A 14,722-nucleotide genomic window follows, 5' to 3' on the forward strand; every position below is an offset into this window, starting at 1 on the left:
GGATCGAGACTGGGATTTGTCACTCCGTGTGACGGAGAGGTATCTCTGGGCCCACTCGGTAATGCATCATCATAATGAGCTCAATGTGACTAAGGCGTTAGTCACGGGATCATGCATTGCGGTACGAGTAAAGAGACTTGCCGGTAACGAGATTGAACAAGGTATTGGGATACCGACGATCGAATCTCGGGCAAGTAACATACCGATTGACAAAGGGAATTGCATACGGGATTGATTGAATCCTCGACACCGTGGTTCATCCGATGAGATCATCGTGGAACATGTGGGAGCCAACATGGGTATCCAGATCCCGCTGTTGGTTATTCACCGGAGAGGCGTCTCGGTCATGTCTGCATGTCTCCCGAAACCGTAGGGTCTACACACTTAAGGTTCGGTGACGCTAGGGTTGTAGAGATATGTGTATGCGGAAACCCGAAAGTTGTTCAGAGTCCCGGATGAGATCCCGGACGTCACGAGAGGTTCTGGAATGGTCCGGAGGTGAAGAATTATATATAGGAAGTCAAGTTTCGGCCACCGGGAAAGTTTCGGGGGTTACCGGTATTGTACCGGGACCACCGGAAGGGTCCCGGGGGTCCACCGGGTGGGGCCACCTATCCCGGAGGGCCCCATGGGCTGAAGTGGGAAGGGAACCAGCCCCTAGTGGGCTGGGCGCCCCCCCATGGGCCTCCCCCCATGCGCCTAGGGTTGGGAACCCTAGGGTGGGGGGGCTTCCCACTTGCCTTGGGGGGCAAGGCACCCCCTTGGCCGCCGCCCCCCACCCTAGATGGGATCTGGCCGGCGCCCCCCCTCCCAGGGGGCCTATATAAAGGGGGGGAGGGAGGGCAGCAACATTACAGCCTTGGGCGCCTCCCTCTTCCCCTGCTACACCTCTCCGTCTCGCAGAAGCTCGGCGAAGCCCTGCCGAGACCTGCTACATCCACCACCACGCCGTCGTGCTGCTGGATCTCCATCAACCTCTCCTTTCCCGTTGCTAGATCAAGAAGGAGGAGACGTCGCTGCACCGTACGTGTGTTGAACGCGGAGGTGCCGTCCGTTCGGCACTCGGTCATCGGTGATTTGGATCACGGCGAGTACGACTCCGTCATCCACGTTCATTGGAACGCTTCCGCTCGCGATCTACAAGGGTATGTAGATGCACTCCTTTCCCCTCGTTGCTAGTATACTCCATAGATGCATCTTGGTGAGCGTAGGAAAATTTTAAAATTATGCTATGATTCCCAACACAATATAGGTAGTCCTATCATTAGTTGGCCAGTCATAGCAATTTAAGTAGAAAGCTTGCTTCGGGATCAGATCATTCAACTAAAGCTGTCAGGCCGGGTAGGCTTATAGGAACATTGGGGGTTCCTTATGTTGTGACTGAGCAGATATGTCTATTGTGCCCGGCAAAAACAGATTTGCAAGGAGTTTGCCAAAGGCTTTCTCATTTGGAAAAAAACAATTTCAAGTATATTTCCCTTCTCCATTCTCTGCTCGGATGATTGCCGCTTGTGTGAATTTCATTGCTGTGGGTCCCGTGTGTGCTCGAATAAGATTGTTTTAGGATTCTATTTAGTTGAATTTCTTGACTCCGCGGTGCTGGTTATAGAGTTTATGGCGCCGCCGACCATCCAAAAAGTCAAAGATGGCGTCGGCATTTACTTATTATGCTCTCTTCTAATAGTGGTCCCTTGGTATTCAGGTTGTAAAATCCTGATAGGAAAGTCGGCTGTTATACCTTGTTTTTGTAATGGCCTATCTTCTTTAAAAAGCCGAAAGATAAGGATTTCGCAAAACTTTTGCGTTCCTTTTTCTTTGAAAAGAAAACCTTGCCATTTTTGGGCCGCTGTTACCATTTCCATTTCCTGAACCTAAACCTAACTAATACTTAGTTGTTTCCATTTCCTCATCTGGTGATAGATCCTCATCTTCTTCTGGCTCAAATCCCTTTTTCATATCCAGGGCAGGCTTTAGGTACGCTTTAGTTTGAAATCATTAAAGATATGCTCGACCTCGTTTATGTCCATGGTATCATCGTACGTACCTTCTACTATCAACCAGATGAGATAGGGCTTTGAAAGGTCAGAGTCAGTCTCCTCTTTTTCTTTTAGGTCGTTTAGCAGTTCCCCAACCAGCTTTCTCCCCGAGAAAGCCTTCCTGAGATTCAAAGAAAAAGGTTTGAAGGTTGATCTCTGGGATCAGTGATAGTTCGGAACCAGCAAAGGGAGGCTGAAAAGCCGTAGTGCTAACGCACGCCCTGTAGTTTTGAAGCTAAAAAGACAGCAGCGAGCTCCGCGTCGAAAAGCGAAGCGAGCCGCGCTAGCGCGCTACTCTTCCTTTATGAGCGAGACTCTATCCAGATCTACTGATCTAAGAACTCCGCGAGCGAACTGAGCGAGCCATGAGGCGCCTATCGGCAAGGCTTGGAAAAGCCTTAAGTTTAGGCTCCCTTCCTTCACTGAACTGATTCACCCGGGTCCAAACCTGCTGAGCTAGCTAATTTTTCCTTTACGAGATCTCGGCTCTTCGGAATGATTGGAGAGAGCCCCGCCTCCTCTTGGTTGGTGTCGGGCCCGAGAGTGATGGGACTACTTCCTTAAAGAGCCTTTCGTTCGGGCCGGCAGGAGGGGCCCTGATCTATCAATTGAGGGAGCAAAAAACAGGCTTTGCTCCCCCTTTTTTAAATGAAGAAAGAAAGAAGGGTCAAAGTTTAGACCGCTCACAGTAGTTCTACCCATAGAAAAGATCATGAAAGAGGCGATCAGAATGGTACCCGAATCCATTTACGATCCCGAGTTTCCAGACACATCACACTTCCGCTCGGGTCGAGGCTGCCACTCGGCCCTCAGACGGATCAAAGAAGAGTGGGGAACCTCTCGCTGGTTTTTGGAATTCGACATCAGGAAGTGTTTTCACACCATCGACCGACATCGATTCATCTCAATCTTGAAGGAAGAGATCGACGATTCCAAGTTCTTTTACCCCACTCAGAAAAAGTTTTCCGCCGGACGACTCATAGGGGGTGAGAAGGGCCCTGACTCCATCCCAAACAGTGTACTACTATCGGCCCTACCAGGCAATATCTACCTATACAAGCTCGATCAGGAGATAGGGAGGATCCGGCAGAAGCACGAAATTCTTCTTGTAGTGAAAATAAGATCGGTTCTATTAAGAATAGGTCGTCGTATTGATGACCAAGAAAAGTATGGAAAAGAAACAAGCTTCAACGCTCCCCAAGACAACAGAGCCCTCATAGTGGGGAGGGTAAAGAGCATCCAACGCAAAGCGACCTTTCATTCCCTTGTTTCGTCGTGGCACACCCCCCCCCCCCACAAGCACCCCCAGGCGAAGGGGAGACCAGAAAACGCCTTTCGTTTTCCCCCCTTCAGCGGCCCTAGCCGCCTTCCTTAACAAGCCCTCGAGCCTCCTTTGCGCCGCCTTCCTCATAGAAGCCGCTGGGTTGACCCCGAAGGCCGAATTCAATGGTAGAGAAGGCTTTAATAAGAATTTGGCCATGAGAGACCTTCTTAAGTATTGCAAAAGAAGGGGCCTGCTGATAGAGCTGGGCGGGGAGGCGACTAGTTATCAGGTCAGAGAGAGGCCTGGCCCGTAAGCTGGCCCCCTTTAAAAGCCATTCCTTATTAATAAGGATTTGTTACGCACGATATGCCGACGACTTACTACTGGGAATCGTGGGTGCCGTATTTCTTCTCATAGAAATACAAAAACGTATCACCCACTTCCTACAATCCGGTCTGAACCTTTGGGTAGGCTCCGCAGGATCAACAACCATAGTTGCACGGAGTACGGTAGAATTCCCCGATACGGTCATTCGGGAAGTCCCCCCGAGGACGACTCCCATACAATTATTGCAAGAGCTGGAGAAGCGTCTACGGGTAAAGCACCGTATCCATATAACTGCCTGCCACCTACACTCCGCCATCCATTCCAAGTTTAGGGACCTAGGTTATAGTATCCCTATCAAAGAGCTGACGAAGGGGATGAGCGGAAGAGGTCGTCTACTGGACGCGGTTCAACTAGCGGAGACTCTTGGAAAAGATGGACTAAAAAGTCCCCAAGTTAGCGTATTATGGGGGACCGTCAAGCACATCCGGCAAAGATCGAGGGGGATCTCGTTGTTGCATAGCTCAGGTCAGAGCAAGGTGCCATCAGGCGTTCAACAGGCAGTCTCACGATCGGGCATGAGTGTCCTGAAGAAGAAATTCTATACTCCCTTTGGTCGGAAGGCGGCGGGGGAAGGAAGGGGACACTGGGCGGGATCTTTCAGCAGCGAATTCCCCATACAGATAGAGGCGCCTATCAAAAAGATACTCCGAAGGCTTCGGGATCGAGGTCTCATTAGCCGAAGAAGACCCAGACCAATCCACGTGGCCTCTTTGACCAACGACAGAGACATAGTAAATTGGTCCGCGGGCATCGCGATAAGTCCTCTGTCCTACTACAGGTGCTGCGACAACCTTTACCAAGTCCGAACGATTGTCAACTACCAGATCCGCTGGTCCGCTATATTCACCCTAGCCCACAGCACAAATCTTCGGCGCGGAATATAATCCTAAAGTACCCCAAAGACTCAAATATAGTCAATCAAGAAGGTGGTAAGACCCTTGCTGAGTTCCCAAACAGCATAGAGCTTGGGAAGCTCGGACTCGGTCAAGATCCGAACAACGACGGAGCACTCAACTACATGTTTAATAAGTAGTTGTCTTTTTCTATTTGGATTTTAGCGAACAGGCGTTTACATGAGATTAGTTGAGTAGGCTTGCCTTATCTGCTATAAGATAGCTAGTTGTGGGGCTTTCGAAAAAAAAGGCTGAAGGCTTCGCTATCGCTCATGGCTTGTATTGTAGTCGTAGTCTTGTAGTCGGCCCTCCATGCCTCTTTAGTCTTTCTAATCCTGAGGCCTTTTTCCTTCATTCATTTTGCGGTAGCTTACGCATCAGAAAAATAGAACCATTCCGGCCCGGAAGATCGCTGCTTCGCTTCTGGCGACTAGCTTCTACCCACAATGGCTAAAGCTACCTTGAATCAATCAATGAATGAATGATTCGTAACCCCCATGGGTTCGAGGACCCGTTGGTCAAAGGAAAAGGGGGGTCCAGATTCTAGGACGGAGCCGTATGAGGCGAGAGTCTCACGTACGGTTCCTTTGAGAAGGGTGTGACCACCACCTATCAGGCCCGACGAGCGGTCCACGGAGCTGCATCCCTACTCACCCGGTCTATGCACATCGCTCTTTCCAGGAGGTTGGCTGCCTATCCTAGATCTTCCCATTTCCAAAAAGATCCCTTGTTCGATCTGGTTTAGTATCAAGGTTCTTCTTTTTCTATTTCTATATATATGGGTCCGTGCAGCATTTCCACGATATCGTTATGATCAATTAATGGGACTTGGCCGGAAAGTGTTCTTGCCTCTATCATTAGCTCGGGTAGTCCCCGTTTCAGGTGTTTCAGTCACCTTTCGATGGCTCCCTTAATGTATGTGCCAGGAAGTTTCTTCTGAAGGGGGCTACTCCCCGAAAATGCCCCGCCCCCTGTTCGTTTGTCGTTGGGGATTCATTGCTCCTTCTGTGGTTATAAGTAACGTAGCCAGCCTAATTTCTAGTATAGGGCTGCGGGCAGGAGGGCTTTGTTTGTGCAATCTTGCTCGCAACACCCTCTCCTCCGGCGAACCTGCGATCGCCACCTCTAACTGAATGCTCAACTGAGGTCGTGTACAACAACCTTAACCGCACAAGCCTGGGCTGGGCCTACCCCCATCCCTAGAGGAGCCATATGAGGCGGAAGCTCCACGTACGGTTTTGAAGCCGAGCCTTTCCGGCAATGGGGCCTAGGGACCGATATGATGATTGGTTTAGGTAGGGCGGCCGGCCTACTATGGGCACCTGTAGGGATTAGTCCGTGAGACCGTGATCCACAAACTGACGCATGGGACTCACCCTTGACTTGAGAATGGAAGAAGGGAAACATAGCATGTCACAAGAGCGAGGCGAGGGGGCTCCGCCCTACAGCGAGAGGGACGCCTCGCGAGCCGGGCTTTGGAGATGAGGCCTTTTGGCGAAGCCAAGTCAATTTCGGGCCACCAAACCCTGCAACTGAGGAAAAGGCCCTATGGAGTAAAGGGAAGCGTGTACGTTGTCACACTCCCCGCCCTCCAAAGGTGGCTAGAGGACGGGCCAGACGCAGCAGAGCGACGCCCCAGGAGCGGATTCCCCACGAGCAGGGGGACAGGAGACGGCCATCTCGAGGCACATCACGACCTACAGGCAACACCGGCGAGACCCAGGAAGGTAACCCGATTGGGAGTCAGAGGATCCATAGTACCCGCAGCCTCCCGGACTTCATATTCATCATTTTCTAAAGAAAGGGTAAGGGATCTCTTTTCTGCAACGGAAAAAAATAAGCTCCGCTGATTTGACTCGGCACAACCTAACGATACATCCAATACCAATGATCTGTGCCTACCGATACGATACTCCTCCAAAAAATTGACTATATAAAGAGCTAGTGTCAATAAAAAGGCTAATGACAGAGAAGAGTCAATCTCCTTTACTCCTCCCGACACCTCAAGATGAGAAAATCCCTTCATCTAGGCGGGCGCCCATGCCTACTCAGGGAGCAACTTCTACCACGGCTGACACATTATCTCCCACAAAGACCAATGACCCATCCCGAAGAGAAGTTGACTGACGGGGATGTCTCGAGAAGAAATTCCAGAATTGGTAGCCTCCCAAATCAAACATACATTTACAGGGGTTGCCAACAAAAAGAGAGGAAAGAGGCCCTAGTGAATTTGATATGGTACCGTACCCCAAGGAAGGGGTATACTATACTGCGCGAAAATGCAAAATGTTGAATGGGGTAGGGAACCCTGAACAACACCTCGCCCTTTTCAAAGCTACATGCGGGAATACTGGGGGCAATGAAGCCCTTCTTCTCCTATTCTATACTAAATAAACAATCTAATTCTAGGAAGAGTTTCGAATACTGAAACTTAAAGGAAGGGCGGTTAGAACAAAGCAAGGGATGACACTTTCAATGCGCGAAATCCGTTTCGAGTTAGAGTGCGAAACTTCTTGCTGCAGCCGTTTTATTCGCTGCTTGCTATTTTCTAAAATGGAAGATAAGATGAATGAATGAATAGATTGCATTTTTTTTCTAGTTCAATCTATAGTCTAGATTCCATTCCCTCGATCCACTCTCATTTAAATGATGGGATTGGGCCATACCAACCTTCACTTAGTCTTAATAAAATATTGCTTCATATCTTCAAGGATTGGGAGGAGGTGGCGTAAAAAGGAAGGAAAAAGGAATTCGAAATCCGTCCCTTCCCACAGAATCATCGGGCTTGACTTTCCTTACTTTCCCAACCCCGCTACTGTAAAAAGAACTCCTTTGTTTTGAGACTAGCTAGTCGCTATGGTTTGCGGGAAAACTCTTCTCTCTCTGGTCTCACTTCGAGTCCTTCTAGAAGTAAATAAAGGAAATGCTTATTCAACTACGGCACTGTCGGACAACCGACCGGATTCAAGCCCTAGCCCCTCAACTCGGACGGACTTGTGGAAATCCTCGAAAACAAGTATTGCTCAACTCACCTATCTATAACATAGAAATGTTGCATCCAACCCTGGAACGAGAGGTAAAGAATAGGCTACCATACGAGATGAGACGACTTCATTCTTGGCTTTCATCCCTACGCTTAAGAAAGATAAGGGATTGGATTTCATACCTTTTATTTAGAGCTTCGTCGTTCCGACTGGAAAATGTAACCTTCCACCATACGTAAACCAAACCTCTTTGCTTTCTGGCTTTTCCTTCCAATAAACATCAGGGTGCGAATCTGAGTAGTTCCTTGCTCAAGACCACGAAGCAAGAGCGAAGCAGAACCGGTTTTCAATTCATCGAAACTCTTGAAAAGTTCCTTTGCTTTGACAGCGAAAGCACCAGCCAACAAATTGGAACCATAATCCCCTCCATCTGCCTCGCTCTCTATCTGGTAGTATATGCTCTGATCGAGGCCCTATTCTTATTATGATGATTTGGATATTTAATTGCCTTTGACTGATTCATCTTACCATTTTACTAGAGTTTTTTCCAGTAAGTTTAACATGAGCGGAATTGGTGTACTTGACCAGTAGTGAACTCTCAGTTGTGTTCGATAGTCGGTTACGAGTTCCCATATCTTACGCAACCTTATCTTTTCTTACTATGGGCCAAATTGCGGAGGAAAGCAGAATCACTGTTTTTCGTAGAACTCACTTTTGCTACTGGAGAGTACCTTCCACCAGGTTAGAGCCATGGATCCAAAGCCTACTGGTTAGCTTTGAAGGTTTAGGCTTGAGAGAAATCTTGAACAGAACACCGCACTCCCTCCTATCAACTTATTCAGATTTGCTTATTTCTTTCTCTTTCGTTTTTGTAGATATAGGCTTTGGCGGATTCTCTCAAGGCTCGAGTGAAGTGACAAGCACATATTACCGGAAGCTAGTGATCCCGCCCGGCCAGCTCAGCATGCTTTAGAGCTCCTTGATTGGTACGAGGTAGTGATAGCAAGAGGCAACTCTCAATTGTTGTAATATAGAGACCTCTTTCAATGATTATAGATCCAAAGGATCGTTATTGATAGGAAACTGCCAGTAGCCCTTGACTTTGACTTGCAGAATTGAATCCGCCTTCTTCTTCTTATTCTTCTGAAAGTCTCCCAGGCGTGGTATCATCGGATCCACAAGGTCAATTTGTATCCATTTGTTCGGAAACCGGAAATGCCAACTACTCACTTCTTGCTGAGGATGAAGGTGCCATGGGTGATAGCGCCAGCCATTCCCTCATTGAAAAGAAAGCGCCAACCCTGCTACTAAAGCTAAGGCCAACCGCAGCCCAGTGAAATGAAATGCGTATGAAAAATAACATAGATTAATCTTGATGCGATCGATGCAGACACACTTCTTTTCTTACAGACTACAGTCAGAAACAACAACTTCGCAAATCACCCTAAGAGTGCCATAAGAAAAAACAAAAGCAACTGTGGGTATAGACCAATTTCCTGCCCCAGAAGAGGCTCAGCCTACCAAACCCTGCTCTTTGCCTGCTTACCGAGCTCTCCTCATACCGAGTATCTAGGCATTTCTTCTCACAAACCGGTTGGGAGAAAGTTGGCATTCTTTAATATGTCACTGGGGACCCGTACTTACTTGATGGAATGGATGGGATGATGTGTTTCAGTTCAGCCAGTAGTGGAGGTTTCCTCGGCCTAGTCGTGTAAGAGCCCCCTTCTTTTTCTAGTTAGTTGAAAGAAAAGCAATGGGGAAGGTTGGCTTACCAGTTAATTGGTCTGTATCATATCTTGCTATGGTGGGACATCCTCTTCAGTTTAGGTATCCGGGCTGGCTGTTAGCTTTAGTCGTTCGACACTCTTTCTTCATTCCCATTCAACAAGGAGAAGTGTCTAATCAAAATCATTGGTTAAGCCTCGCGTATATTATATGATGTCGTCCTGGAATTGAACTAGCGTTTAAGGTCGATCAAGTTCAAACAATTCGGCTCTGCAAGATCAATCAGATATCAAGTAAGAGATAGGCGCTTCCTATTAGTTATAGACTGCTTCTGTGACAAGTGGATCCCTTTAGGTTTAGTTGTTAATTGTACTATTCTCTTCAATAATTAGGTCTTCCGTATTCCTATTGGGGTCAGTGGTCTTCACCACTCACTGAGTCTGGATTTGTTTCATGGGTATTATTTGATGAGTGATCATCAATCTCTTCCATTGCTCCTATGTGCTGCTATACATACAAGGTACATGGGCCATGGGGCCTAACACACACTATACAGCCCAGCCCAATACTCAACACTCCCCCGGCTAAAGATATCTAACATGCCTATCTTGTTACAAATTGCTAAACCCTCACAAGGACCTACTCGTTTAGTAAAACAATCAGCTACCTGTTCACTATACTTAATGTTACCCCCTTCTTCGACCGAACAATCTCAATCCGAAGGAAGTATCGAAGAGGTCCAAGATCCTTTACCTCAAATGCTTCTCCCAGTCTTGCCTTCAAACATTTGATTTCTTCAACATCGTCTCCAGTAATCACAATATCATCCACATACACCGCCAAAATGGTGATATGGATTCGTCTATGCCGGTACTGTATGATCTCCATTACACTGAGAGTAGCCCATACCACAAACAACTCTCCTGAACCTGTCCACGCCCGTGGCGACTGTTTCAAGCCATACAAAGATTTCTTGAGCCTACACACCTTCCCATCAGTCTGTTTGTTCCAAAACCTGGAGGAATGTCCATATGGATCTCTTCTTGTAAATAACCACCATGAAGAAAAGCATTCTTCACATCTAGCTGATGTAAAGCCACCCAAAGTAAGTTGACTGCACATGAGATTAAGGTTCTCACTGTGTCCATCTTCGCCACTGGTGCTTTGGTCTCATCATAGTCTATCTCCCGTCTTCCTATAACCTTTTGCAATTAGCCTTGCCTTCTATCTATCCACCTTACCCTCTGGAGTCTGTTTTACGGTGAACACCCATTTGCATCCAACTGCTCTTTTTCCTGCTGGGAGTGGAAGAAGATCCCACGTCTTGTTCTTCTGAAGTGCACCAAGCTCCTCCATTGCGTCTTTCTTTCCACCGGGGATCCAGCTTTGCAGCCTTCCAATCCTTTGGAATAGACACTGATTGTAGAGATGCAATGAATGCTTTGTGTGCGGGTGAGACATAAGAGTCTGAAACTCAATTTGCAATGTCATGCTCATAGCCATATCGGACCGGAGGCTTTCCAGCATTAGTCCTAGTCTCTCTGCGTAGTGCAAGCGGCAATTCCAAAGAAGTATTACCACCTGTCTCATTTTAACCTCCATCTTGCTCTTGTGGCTCCTCCTCGACTACCTCAGGTTGCTCTTGTGGTTCTTCATCCAAGACCACTAGCGGTACAAGAAGAAGGGGTCCCGGCTCGGGGGCGGGGGTATCTTACTTCTTTTCCTCTGCGTTCGTGACAAGCTAGTAGGCACTCTTGTGTGGGTTGGCTCATTCCCCTGGAAAACGAATATTAAGAAGATAGATACCATTCCGTCGATACTAGATTCATTCTTTCTGCTCAAAAAGAACAAAGCCTCTATTGTGGGAAAAGTCTTTGAAACCCGAAGTTCTAAAATAGAAAATGGAATGAAGAAGGGGTGTGACCTTATGGCCAACTATACTAGCTCCCCTAGAGGGATAATATAGCTCCTAAAGGATGATTGTTTATGGTATATTACCGTAATTGGAGAATTTGACCTGGTGCTGACTTGTTGCTGTTCTGAGAAGGGGACCTTGCAAAGCTTGACAAGTTTTTTATATATTTATCGATCCAATCTGTCTACAGATAGGCGCCTGCTGTGGCAGCAATTAATTAATCTCCGCCTTAGCATACAAGGACCATGGCTTGCAGCGGGTAGTTACGGTGGTTTTGAGGAGACCCGCTCAAGGTCGCTGGTTCGGAGCTATTCCGAGATCTCAAGGAGCGCCAAGCTCAATACGTGCAAGAAGAAAGAAAGGCTTCCACCTACGACTGCAGCTGCTGGTACTTTATCTCTGTCGCTTTCAACTCCCACTCCTTCTCCCTTTGGTTTCTAGAGGAAGTGCGAAATAATAATATATCTTGTGTAACTAATCTTTCTTATCGAAAGGTTATAGTTCGTAGATCATTTCTATAAGGACTATTTGAGCCATATCCGGTGCTTTGGACCTCTTTTAGCTGCTAGGTATCTACTGGGTTCAATCCCCACTTCCGCTTGAAATGAGTAAGTCAATCCTCTTGCTCGGCTGTGATACGAATACTATTCATACGCAGACCCGGATCCAAGATATGGGGCATAGACAGATAAGAATGGCTTCTGAGTTGCATTCATTGCACTCTGGAATGTGGGGCTCCTTGGCTGATGTGATGGAGCGGTATCAGCAGATACTTGCAAAGATCAAATCAAGCAGAAGAAACAAGGAAGTTAACTCAGCACCATCGGCCACCTTAACACGTGGGATAGAGGTGTAATGCCTGACAGAGAATTAGCAATAGAATGCATTTTGCATGCATTTTTCATCGAGTGAAACTACTTGAATAAACTGGAAGTTTTAAACCAAGTACTCTTGAAATCGCTACCCCCTGGGATGGAAAAAGAGGCTCGGGTTTAAGCCCTCCGTTTTACCCCGGAAGTCGTTGTTCGTCTTTCGATATGAGAGGATGGCAAGTGTCCGCAATGACTTAGCAACTTAGCCAATTGGTTACAGATTCTAGACTGATCGATCAGATCACATCATCTCGAGCAAAGAGCTGAGAGCAGAGAAGCGACATCGCTTCGACACTCCTTCCTCTTTTCATTATGAAACCAATATCAAGCAAGATATGAAGAAGAGGGCGGCTCCCTGGATTGAACACATAAAGTAGTGCCAAGATCTCCTCTATGCGAGAGAGAAGTTCTCAGAAATGATGGAGCTGTTGGTTTCGGTCATTGTACGCTTGGTTGCTAAACCGCACCCTTTACGGCGTCTGTAGGAAGAATTCATTCTGGTCCCAAAACTTATAAGAGATCTCGGTAGTGAATATGCAATGCTGAATTCCAATAAGTTGGTACTTCGCACAAGGAAGAAGCTCGTGTTAAAGATAGTTTCATCCAGACCGAACCCTACCTTAGCGTCTCATCCCCACCCACCAAGTCTTTATCCGCGGTGAAAGGAGTGGTTTAATTCGATGCAAGGTGCAAACGAGCTTTTCCAAAGATGGAGTCCTTTCAGAAATACATGTGCCAGAAGAAAGCAGATTCTTTTTCTATCATAAAATGAATCTGCTTTCTGATGGCCATTTCGGTCCGTTGTGGGACCACGGCTTGCAAAGAAGGTATTTAGCGCAAAGAACTTCTTCCGCTTTTGGGGATTCCACTAATTGATAGAAGGAAGTGGATGCGGCAGGATTGGCCCCAATTGAATCACTAGTAGAAGAGATCCACGTGCAGAGACTGTTAGGGAGATGCAGATGGAGGGACGTTTGGATTGCTACTAGAAGGGCTTACGACGAATAGATTGTTGGAATGGGATGTAAATTGGTATACAAGATTCAAAAGAAAGCGGATGGTTCTATTGAAGAAGAAATCAGTATCCAAATTGGAAGAGAAAAGGTTCTGTAACCTACATATACCATATGGGAACACATTACACCACAAGGAAAAATGCCACTTGAGGTACATGTATGCATCCACTTCATCGGATGATCCAACGCAAAAAGTATGATATTTCTATTCTCTAGCGCTCGTCATATAGAAAAGGTATCTAGCTCGTCCCTCTAGCGCTCGTAAAAGAAATCCTTCTTGTCCGAGAAGGCAACAACCATTTCATTTCTTTAACCCGGATTGCATTATTTAATTGATTTACTACGCCGTGTACTACGTATTGGTTCGCGAATGCGTTGCTTGAAGGAAGGAAGCAGCTTTAGAGGAGGGATGCCGTCAAAGGGGTATGCCGGATTTTTTATATGCTAAAGATACCGGTTCAATATGTCATTTCCGAAATCGAGGACCACACCGCTAGGAGGACAACTCAAGCACCAAAGACAAAGGTATCACTCGTAAAAGTGATTTTCATCGTAGTACTCGCTCTTGAGTTAGGTGAAATCCAACGTTAGGTAGGATAGGCAGGTATTCTAGGGATATGCTCATCCGCTGCCCGCGTAAGGTTCATATCTGTCCAAGGACAATGGTATAAGGTTCGCATCTTCCCAAAGCCGAAGAACTTCTTTGAACTACAGCCAAGGCAAATCTCTAGTATTGGTATCGGGGGCCGGTGTCTAGGGATAGGAGCCGTCAAAAGGAAAGGCGAGAAGCCCTGGCTTTGATGACATCCGACCTGTAGAAAAAGGATCAAGCAGAAGGAAGATCTGCTAAAGATTTTGATGCCTCAGTCCTTGCAAAACAGAGTCCTAAAAAAGGAAGTGGGTTGGGCTCTTATCTTAAGTGGGATGTTCGGCCATTGGTTTCAGCACTGACCGTAAGTCTGAATCTGATGAAACTTAAGTGCCTTTTACTTTGGTTCGAAAGATGACCGTCCCATTAGCCAGCCTCATCCACAGCTTCGCTAGATTTCTTTGATCTCGTGCATTTGCAACGCGGTGCTCGTAATTTCCCCAAGAGGTTGCTATGGCTTGGAGGCTCATCAGGTCTAACGGACTTTTGTCCTTCGACTCCTATAGGCGGCTTCGCTATCGCTCCTGACTTGGTATAGAAACCGGTATAAAAGACAAGTGCTCACCCTCAACTCCAAGGAATGGGGGTGAAATTCATTCCATTCTGTATAAGTAAGTTGATATGATAGGCTTTTCGGCACATCCTATGAAAGGCTCTCACCTAGCAGGCCTCTTTGACCTAGTGCTGGTACATTCTACAGTGGGAACCACCAGCCCCAATTGCTTATCCATTCAGTATTGGGTGCCATACTAGGAGTTATTATCATATAGTGAAGCGAGAAAACGACATATGCGACCGGTTTTGCTTTTAAGAAGAGTGTCATCCCAGTGTTGAAGTAAACCACGAATCAAAGCCTAGGCTAGCCTATCAGTAAAGAGCTTCCTTCTAGGAAAGGTTTCATGAGATGTTGATGTGCTACCTTCTAGCCTACACCAATGGATTAAGTTTCCTCATAATAATGACATCGTTGTTGTTTTGGCC

The 14,722-nt window shown here is 47.0% G+C and overlaps 1 pseudogene; it reads left to right on the plus strand.

Annotated features, from left to right (window-relative positions):
* Positions 1–2,733: 2,733 nt before the first annotated feature.
* LOC141021233 (uncharacterized) lies at positions 2,734–4,823 on the plus strand (annotated as a pseudogene).
* Positions 4,824–14,722: the final 9,899 nt, after the last annotated feature.

The sequence above is a fragment of the Aegilops tauschii genome, chromosome 4 (genome assembly GCF_002575655.3).
Source record: "Aegilops tauschii subsp. strangulata cultivar AL8/78 chromosome 4, Aet v6.0, whole genome shotgun sequence".
NCBI lineage: Eukaryota > Viridiplantae > Streptophyta > Magnoliopsida > Poales > Poaceae > Aegilops > Aegilops tauschii.